This window comes from Arachis hypogaea, chromosome 16 (assembly GCF_003086295.3).
Source record: "Arachis hypogaea cultivar Tifrunner chromosome 16, arahy.Tifrunner.gnm2.J5K5, whole genome shotgun sequence".
In the NCBI taxonomy this organism is placed as follows: domain Eukaryota; kingdom Viridiplantae; phylum Streptophyta; class Magnoliopsida; order Fabales; family Fabaceae; genus Arachis; species Arachis hypogaea.
In genome coordinates, this window is record NC_092051.1 from 136,324,825 (window position 1) to 136,335,652 (window position 10,828).

A 10,828-nucleotide genomic window follows, 5' to 3' on the forward strand; every position below is an offset into this window, starting at 1 on the left:
ATAATTTTCAGTAGTTATTTTTTAATTATTTATATAATTACTAAAAATAATTCTAATATTATAATATTATTCAATTTTAATTACTATTGGTATTGCGTGCTACTAAAATCTTAAAACTAATTTATATTATATTTATTCTATTAGAGTTAAAACCTATCTTTTTTTTTCAATTTTAAAATATTTTTGTCAATAATTATTATTATTTGTACATATATCATATAACAAAATTAAAATTATTTACTATAAAATAAAATATTTTATTAAACATAATATAATATCAATAACAAATTTACATATTTGAATTTGGATCCTCTAAATTTTAAATTTGTACTTTAGAGAGTAAATTATGATCTTCTATATTTGAATGGTTTCTCTCTTATATTTATTATTGGTCTCACCTATAAAATAAATAGTGAAAGATCACACTTTACTCTCTAAAGTGAAATTCAAACTTTAGAGAATCCAAATCCTACCTATTCAATATATAGGAAATAGGTTAGCAACTTTGGACGTGAAGCTATGATCACCTCCTCTCTCGGCTACCTGGTTCCTCAGTTTTGAGTCGCTAAGTCCATGAATTTTTTGTACAATAAGTTAGTATCAATTCTACTCGGAATAGCAAATCTAAAGATAACACTGTAACAGTTGCTTCGTAAGATTTTGGCGATGGTGGATCTGAGGATGATGTACGGTGACTATCGACAATGGCAAAGCCTACAGTGGTGGTGGTTGCATGAAAATTCTTTTCCTAAAGGATAAAATCGCGAAGCAAAAAACATCAAATTAATGGAGAACAAAAGGAGGAGGCATCATAAGGCCAACGAACACTACTCCGAGATCACTGCACCTATATAACCCTAACAGACTACTATCCACACCTCAAAATCCACATCCAAAAGCTATTACATACCAAAATGAAGTGGAAACTTATATAAGAGTTTCTGAAATGTAATAACTGTCCAGACTCACTTTCTTATTTAAAATTATACATTTTAAAGATTAGTTTGATTTAGAGAATTACCAATTATTGTGTTACTCATTATATGGCCAGAATAGCTATCTTGGAGAGCACTGTATAAAATAGTAGAAATGTTTGGTAATAAAAGAATAGGATTAACTACTAATTCGATACTCAAAAGATTCAGTTGTTGATAAAAAGATTTTTAAAAGATGTTATCGACAAAATAACTCTTGAATGATTTGAAAATATGACAAAAGAAAAAAAATTATATTTTTTGTAAGTAATAAACAAACTTTTATATAATTATATTTAGCAAATGGTTCATTCATTAGATCTAAATTTTTGTGACAATATTTAAATAAATATTTAAAAGGTGTACAAAAAATTATTTAGAACAAAATATGATTTCTAAATTGTTCTTTTTATTTTTCAAAAAATGTGGTTATTCACAATAAAAAAATTTTAAAAAAAATTTACTTGACAAAAAAATCAAATTTTAAAAATGAAAATATTTTATTTTTTTAATAATGATTATAAAAATTTGTATCAAAATTTGATCTCTAAAATTATTTTTAGAATATATATTTAATATTTAGTTTTTTTATCGTGTTTTTAAATCTTTCCAGAATTTATTTATCGTTATCATTTTTTGGGATTCGTTTTGTCAGCACTATGAATTTTTTAGTACCATTTTAATAGTTTATTCCAAAAAAATATTAACAAAAAATTATTAAAATTTATTATTTTTAATTTTTTAATATATTCTGCAACTAAATACTAAATAAGATAAATTTTAATTATTTAAATTAATTTTTTTTTATCTCTCTAACATTATAGAAAAAATAATTTCAGTCATAGAATGAGCTTCATCATCTTATTAACTTAAATGTAAAACCAGCCAATTAATTTGGCTATTTTTTTTCCTTTTTTTTTTCTCTCTTATATATATATATATACTCTTCTTACATTGCGTGGCCTTTATTAACTTATTCATTATTATTACATTATTAATAACAAGGGGGGAGGGGGATTAAGAAACCATGGTTTAACAAGGGGGGGGGGGGGGGGGATTAAGAAACCATGGTTCTCCTAGCTAGGGACAAGCTTGAGAAGAAGCTGCAACCATTTTATCTTCGGAAATACCAGCATTGCACATGTTAGCAAAAACTCTTGTGTATTTCTTTCCATACGTTGACAAGGTACCGCAATACCTTTCATAAATTTTTATCTGCAAGATATGGAAGCAAAGCACAATTATATGAATATGTGTGATTGGTGGAAAGCAACATATTTTGTTAGATTACATTATAATAAATTCATTATATATAATTTTATTTTAGTTTTTGACTTACATAATTCTTAAAACAGTCCCAATCATCTACAAGAGGTTGGCCTGATGGACGAAAACTTGCCATCAACGTTGCACTATTATCTTCACCAAACAAGAGATCTCCAATCTTCTTCACAACATTGTCTACATGCTCTCTTTCAGCTATTTCATTTACTAACATTTTTTGAGCTTCCACCTTCTCACTAGATCCATCCGGAGCATTTTCCAACTGAAATCACAAAGAAACATTTCTTTTTAATTTATTTTATGCTAATTTTTTTAAGATCAGACAATAAGTATGGAATTCTAGTCCTCTTAATTATAAGTTTTAATATTAAGTCAGCAATACTATATGATTAGTAAATATTATCATTTTAATTTAGTATTTAACCAGTAATAGTTTACACATATATTTATAAATATTTGCACATAAAAAACATATAATTTGTACCTATATTTATTAGAATTAGTATATATAAATTAATATAATTTGCATCCATATTTATTAAAATTTATACACATAAATTAATAAATTTTTTTATTAAAGATAATTTAGTATATATTTATACTAGTTAAATATTTGACTAAAATTGCTAAAACTACTGGTCTACAAAATTTTTTGATATTAAGTAATAAAATTACTTTTCAAAAATTTAAATTAATAAAAAATTGTATATAAATAATTATATTTTTAATAATTGAGATATAATTAAAGATTTTAAAAATATTTCAAAGTTTATTTTAAATTTAAATTTTTTGTACAACACTTGAAATTTTATTTGATCACAAAGCTGAATTTTATAAGAGTACTTTAAATCTTCCGCTTGAATAATTTCCATTTGTTTTCAAGGTAAAATTATTTTGTTAATGAAATTATGAAACATATGTATGTTCTAATATAAAATTTGTTGCCATATAATAAATAATAGGGAAAATTTTACTTTTTTTTTAGAGATGCTAAAATAATATTTTTTTCTCTTTATTTGTAAAATGTACATTTCTCTTCTTTATAACTTTTAAAAAATCTCTTCTTTAATTCATTTTAAATTTTTTGTGTTAACTAATGTTAACTTTATCTATTTTTTAAGAAAAAAATAAATTATTTATTACAAAAATACCCTTTAACAAAAATTTTATTTTTTTGTCATTAAATTTTGCATACCAAAATACTCTTTAATAAATTATTTTTTTATTGATTAAATTGTATTTTACCAAAATATTTTTTTAAAAAATTAATGATTAAATTATTTTTTTCTAAGATACCCTTCATGCCTTCAATAATTTTTTAATTATTAAATTGTGATTTTAACAAAATTTTTGTTAACAATTATTTTTATATTTTACTATTAGTTTTTTGATATCAATATATATTATTTTAACATCAAATAAAAAAATTTTACCACTGTTAATATGTATATCAATTAATATATATTAATATTAAAAAATAATCTTACGAAGATTTTTTATTTAATATTAAAATAATATATATTGATATCGAAAAATTAATAGTAAATATAACTTTAACGAAAATTTTAGTAAAATTATAATTTAATAATTAAAAAATTATTGAACAATATCTTAGAAAAAATAATTTATTAAAGGATATTTTGGTAAGTAAAATTTAATGACAAAAAATTAAAATTTTTGTTAAAGGATATTTTTGTAAAAAAATAATTTATTTTTTCTTGAAAAATAGATAAAGTTAACATTAATTAATATAAAAATTTTAAAATGGATTAAAGAGAAAATTTTTTAAAAGTTATAAGGAATGAAAATGTATATTTTATAAATAGAGGAGATGGAGTGTCATTTAAGCTTCTCTCACAAAAGAGAAGTGGATTTTTCTCTAAATAATAAGCGGAAGACATATATAAGAAAGAAAAAGTATAGGTAGACAATGAGAATGCTAAACAATGTGAATAATAAATTTGTTAGATGTTCAATTCAATAGATATGCAGATAATTATGTTGATTATTCTTAATTAGATGATTATTCTTTTTTATTTAATTTACTCATACATAGTTAACAATAGCTAAATATTCAATTCATTAGATATGTGAATAATTATCCTAATCTTAGAATTTAAAAAGTAATTTAAGGTGAATTTTTTTTTATTTTATTTAGAGGTGGAGTCTTTTGATTAGCCTATTATTTACATTATTTATAAAAATCATTGTCTCTACCTAACAAAACCGAGAAAGAAATGATGACCTTGTGGGTAAGATAGAGTAAAAGTGCATCTCGTTGGTTGACAAGTAGTGTTGGGATAGAAGAGGAATATGCATTTGAAGTCTCACTCACGCCGGTGGCACCAATATAGGTAACTAGATAATCATTTGTGAAGTTCTTGTTTCCATATTGCATCACATGAGAACCTTTTGCAGGCCAGGATAATGTTTTCTCACGAACCTATGCATCAATCACCAAAATATTCATTTATGAGCAATCTTTTAAACTATAGTGCCAGCTATATATTAACTATATAATCATATAGAGGGATTCATACTTCAATCCAATCAATTGAGAAAACCTTTACTTATATATATGTGTATAAATTAATTACTTACGGTTTCATATTGTTGTTGTAAAGTTTCTTCGGTCCTATCGCTTTTGTCGCTGCCCGAAAAGTAATTCAAATAGCAAAACAAAGTTAATATATTGATTTTAGGTTGTTAGTTTCCCCCTTGACAAAGAAGAAAGAGTAAAAATCCACAGAGACTCTCAGTGTAACTCTTTTAACACACACGTATATATATATTATTAATTTTATAATTAAATAAGTCACATATCACTTTTTTATTATAATTAAAATTAATTTTTTTTTTAAATAAATCACCCCTCTTCTCTATTTTCCGTTCTTTATTTCTCTCATTTCTTCATTCATTCTATCTCTTTTATATATCATTATCAATAATTAATCACAAATTTAACAACTAAAATATACAATATAATATTCTCTAATTACAACTAAAATTAAAATATAGCTATATTATATTACTAATTTAAGTATTTAACAACCAAAATGTATTACATGACATTTATTAAAATTAAAAGAAAATATTTCTCTCCAAAATTAATAAATTTTCTTTCTACATTCTCTTATTTACCTCTTTCTCCTTCTCATTCTGTATATAACTTATAATTTATATTACTAATTTTTTTTTACCAAAGATAGGAGACTCGAACCCGCAACCTCTTAATTGAGTATGGGGAGACTATGCCATTTGAGCTATTACTTATTGGCAATTTATATTACTAATTTGATAAACCAAAATGTATCACGAGATATTTTTTCGTTATAATTAAAATAAAATTTTTTCCTCTAAAATTAACAAACTCCCTCTCTCTTTTTTCTTTATCTTTCTCTTTTTTTTTCTCTTTCAATCTCTATTTCTCTATATTTTTTGTTCTAAAAAAAATAAAATTAATAAAATAATATAATTTAAATAAATTTATTATTTTATAAGAAATATATTAAATTTATAACTAAGTATCAATTAAAAATGATCCTGTGATATTATTCACATAAAAATATTATTATTATTATTATATACATATTTTTTAGTTTTTTTTATTGAATTTTAAATTTTCACTACTTATCTTTTTAATTTATATTTATATTTTTTTCTTTAAAATTATTTATTTTATATAATTTAATTTGGAGAGAATATTAATGTTGCGATCAATAAATAGAATCAAGATTCAATGTTTAAAAAAAAATTGATTTTGAGTTAATTTTATAACTATTAATATAAAACTTTTTATACTAATATCTAATTATATTTTTATATAAATAAAGAAAAAAAATATTATTTTTAAATAACAAGTATGAAAATTAATTATTTTTATTTATGTAATAAATTTAACACCTAATCAAATATAAAAGTATACACATTAATTTTTTTAAGTTTTACATTATAAATGTTAAAATTAATTATCAATAAAAAATTAAATTATTTCACATAAAAATAATAACTAAAAAATTTATTATTTAATTTTTTATCTACAAAAATCCTTATCTTCTTAGCTAATGGAGACTTTTGTCTCTTACAACTTTTTTTTATAAAAATAGTTTGATTTTATAAATTTTTGTACCATAATCTATAATATTAAGATAAAATTAACATAATTTAAAAAAAAATATATTTTCATAGTGTTGTATATTATATATATATATATATATATATATATATATATATATATATATATATATATATATATATATATATATATATATATATAATGGACAAAATTCAAAGTCAAAGCAACTAGCAACCTCTCTGATTTTTGTCCCTTTTGTATGAAGAATTTATTTCTAACCACCTGAACATGTAGACGTATTTCATTTGAATCTAAAGGTTAAAACATTTTAAAACCTTTTTGTACAACATATTACTTTCCCAAAAGTTATTATTATTTGTTAAGTACAAATAAAATTTTGAAATTAATTAACTTATCAGTTATCATAAGCACTTGAAGAATAATGGTGGATAAAATCATCTGTAGATAAGAAAAATTGAAAAACTTGAGTACAAAAGTTTATTGGATCAGAATACATTTAATTATTCGGTTAATTTTTATAATTTTATTAAATTTGTAATTAAATATTTATTTTTTTAATTAAATTTTTATACTATTTTTAATTTTTTAATTAGAATTTTGTCAATATAAAAGATATTAAAATTAACAGAATATTTTTTTACAAATTAAAGATATCTATAATTAAAAACCTAATTAGATTTTTATCACATGTGTTTTAATAAAAATATTCCATAATTTTAATATTTTTAACGCAAAAAAATTTATAACAAAATTAAAAACTGTATAAAATTTAACTAAAAAAATATAAAAATTAAATTACAAATTTAATAAAATTATAAAACGATTGCAATATCATATGTAGTCCTATTAGAGGTTGAAATTACTCCTACGGAACAATTCATATCATATAAGAAAACTACTCAAACAATCTAATTAATTATACGATTATGAACTAATTTTAAAGCAAACAGATCAGATGCCTCGCTCGGAGATAATATCAAATGCTAAAATAGAGTGTTTATAGTAAAAAAAAAAATTTAAGTATTATTTTATTTCCAACATTTAAGATAAATCTCAAATAATTAATTTTAAAGTAATTGACAGATCTTGAAATAAATAAAAAAAGTGTCTTCTAGCATTACTCCTTTGAAAAATAAGTGATTTAGTTACAATAATGCTACGGAATCAAGATGGTTTCAGCCAAAAATCAGTTAAATGTCTCTTGGTGAATCTAAAATCTCTATATGGATGGTGCTCATGCTAGGTATTAGGATGTTTCTTTTTTTTATAAATTGAAATATTGGATGATTCTGAATCTATTTTCTAATTTATCATGTGTTAGGCATTTGGAGAGAAAATGAAGGTGAAGAGACGGAAACTAATTGAATCAGTTTCCGTGATTTATGTTGCAATAATACTGAACGTATCTCTTCTTAATTTGAATGTGGTGAAACATTTAATAACCAATATTTTAAATTATAAATAAATAAAATTAATCACTATATTTATAATTAATTAACTTGTTCCATTATTGGCTAATTTAAAATTGGTTACATATACTTTTTCATTTAGTTATTATACAGACCTGTCTTCCATCCATAAAACGCTATAAGAATCTCCCAAGCAAGTTTGAAACTCAGGAGGAGGAGGATAGGTGGGATCTTCAGGGCAGTAACAACCCCAGCTGCTCTCATTTGCATTGGAAGCGGTGGTTACGTATATGTTTATGTTTTCTGGAAGAATCCCTTCGAACATGCTCCCAGATTCGCATGCTTCCAAGTATATTACCTTTTTTTCCATTTAAATCAACTAGTCAAATAAATTCAACACCTTACAACAAGTAAAATTTAAGTCAGCGTTCAAGAAAAACTGACCATCTTTTTGTAGGCATTAGCGGCATGTTTCCTTTTCAAAACATCTATAAAATCATAGGCTACAGCCTACAACATCGTCCCCAACTGGCATACCTGACCAAATTATTGTATTTACTCACCAATTAAATAGTTTTATCTATCAATCACTGTATAATACTATGTATAATTTTCTCATCAGAAGAATGTAACAATGTTTCTAAGATAAAAAAAAGCACAAAAACGCATCTCACGCAGTTTTGTGATTTTGAATTTGTGAAGTTGTACAAACGAAACTCTTTTCCATTCGAAATAATAAGTTGCTTAAAAGGTAATTACTTACTGACAATTCCTGGTCCACCATGGTCAGCATAGAAAATAAAAATGGTGTCGTTCGGACCACTATCCACCACCTTACCACTGCCCCCTGTAATTGCACTTCGGTTACCGCTAATCACCGCATATAAGTTTTCCGCAGTTGTGTAATTTCCAGTATAATCCTACAAATTTTGATTTATTCAATCACAAAATTTTTTGGGCCATTAGATTTTACCCATTTTGACTAGCAATTAACTAGCACAAACATTAAACAGTCTTCGATAAATAAATTTTTTGATTTATATATATAAATTTTAATAAATATAAGTATAAGTTATATTGACTCATGTTTATAAATTTTGATAAATATAAATATAAATTATATAGTTATTTTATATGTATAAATTTTTATAAATATGAATGTAAATTATTACTAAATAAATACTAATTATAATATGTGTTGGTCCTATTACTTTTATTTAATAAATTTATTTCATGATATTAAAATATTGAATCTTCTTGATAAATTGAAAGTAAGTTTTTAATTAAACTTATTAAAGTAAGGGAACATGTTTAGGGATGTCAACAGGCGGGATGGGGGCGCGGGATGTCTCTCTGCTCCCATCTCCGCCCCTAGATTTGTTTTTCGTCCCGTCTTCGTTTTCTATCGTGGAGAAATATTGTTCTACATTCTCATTTTTCACAGAATTTTATTTTTCGCGGAGACCCCATTTTTTATCTATCTGATAATTCTAATTAATTATTAGTTTTCATATGAATAGAGTTGCAAGTATCCATCCTATACAAAAATAACAAGATTTTATAAAAAAAAAAATCTAAATGACAAGATGGTGACTTCTTTCGAAATGATACAGTAGGAAAACACAACGGTGAGCTAGAGGACAGAGCAGTGGACGAGGTGGGAGACGCGACAACAGAGAGGAGAATGGACACGACGGCAGTGTTACAGAAAGGAATGCCACAAATAGAGAGCACGACGCGATGAGGGTGATGACATAGTGAAGTGTGACGATGCAGTGAGAGGGGAGAATGGCGAGGATTAAGAGTTTTGGGTATATATATATATGTGTGTGTGTGTGAAATGACTAAAAAACATATATGAGAAATAAACTATTAAGGACAATTCAATAAATTTATGAATTTGAAAAATTAGCGACGAAAATCTCCGCTCGGGTCCCGCGCCTACCTCAAAAAAATTTTGTATATGCCAAAATTAAATAAAACCTTCATTCAATTATTTCATGTTTATTTAATTATTTATTGTTTTATTTTTGGGTCCTAAAATTTTTTATCCGTGATTAGACATATAATAATCAATTTTTAACAAAAAAAAAATATAGCTAATAGTTTTTTTTTTAACACATGCACATACGCACACACAGACAAGGGCAACAAGATTTGAGCCCCAACTCCATAGCATTATACAACTCCTAGTAACTTATAAGCTACTAGATTATTGTTATATTAAGAAAATATTGATCAATATTTATAAAAAAAGATTTGTGATTATTACTTTTTAAAATAATTAAGTATTCTAATTTCTTTTCTGTGATATTAGAATTAGAAGACCAAATTGGTGGAGAGATATATATTTACCTTGGGGACACCTTTATAAACATCTGAACCATTGGGATGATTGATTATAACACCAGGCCTTGGGTTTAGTTCATTATTAGCGATGTCATCATACATGAAAACAATGATATTTTCATCTTTAAGGCCTCCATTCTTCATTATTTGGTACGCATGGCAAATATCAGCTTGGTGCCTATAATTAAAATAGCCCTTAGAACCAGCAACAAGCACAGCCCATTTCTTTCCTTCTTCTCCATCTTCGTTACTCAGAGGATGGAATAAATTAGTGACACGACAATCTAGCATGGTAATTGTCGAACTAAGCCATAATGATGCTATCAATAAAGGAACCCATCCAGTGATCTTGTGATACATCTTACATGCAATGCAATATTTTTTATGAGAAAGAAGCTAAGATAATAATGCATATATTGCAACCACTTCAACTTGAATTTATAACAGCAGAAATTGACCAATGACACACAGTTTGTCTTATTTCTCTTGTACTATATATTGTTGTTTATGTTAGCCGATTTTTACGATGATATTAAACTTACAATTTTTCAAATATGCATCGATTTTATCATTAGAATGCGCGTAATAACGTTTATCTACTAAGGTGTTACTCTCTTTGCTTATATGTTATTGTCGCTTCTACTAGTAGATCAAATTGAATACAAAGTTAGTACAGGTTGAAAGAAAAAAAAAAAAACACAAATTAATTTTTGTAT

General features: G+C 24.4%; 1 pseudogene; it reads right to left on the reverse strand.

Annotated features, from left to right (window-relative positions):
- Window positions 1–2,054: 2,054 nt before the first annotated feature.
- On the reverse strand, window positions 2,055–10,472 carry LOC112759187 (vacuolar-processing enzyme-like; annotated as a pseudogene).
- Window positions 10,473–10,828: the final 356 nt, after the last annotated feature.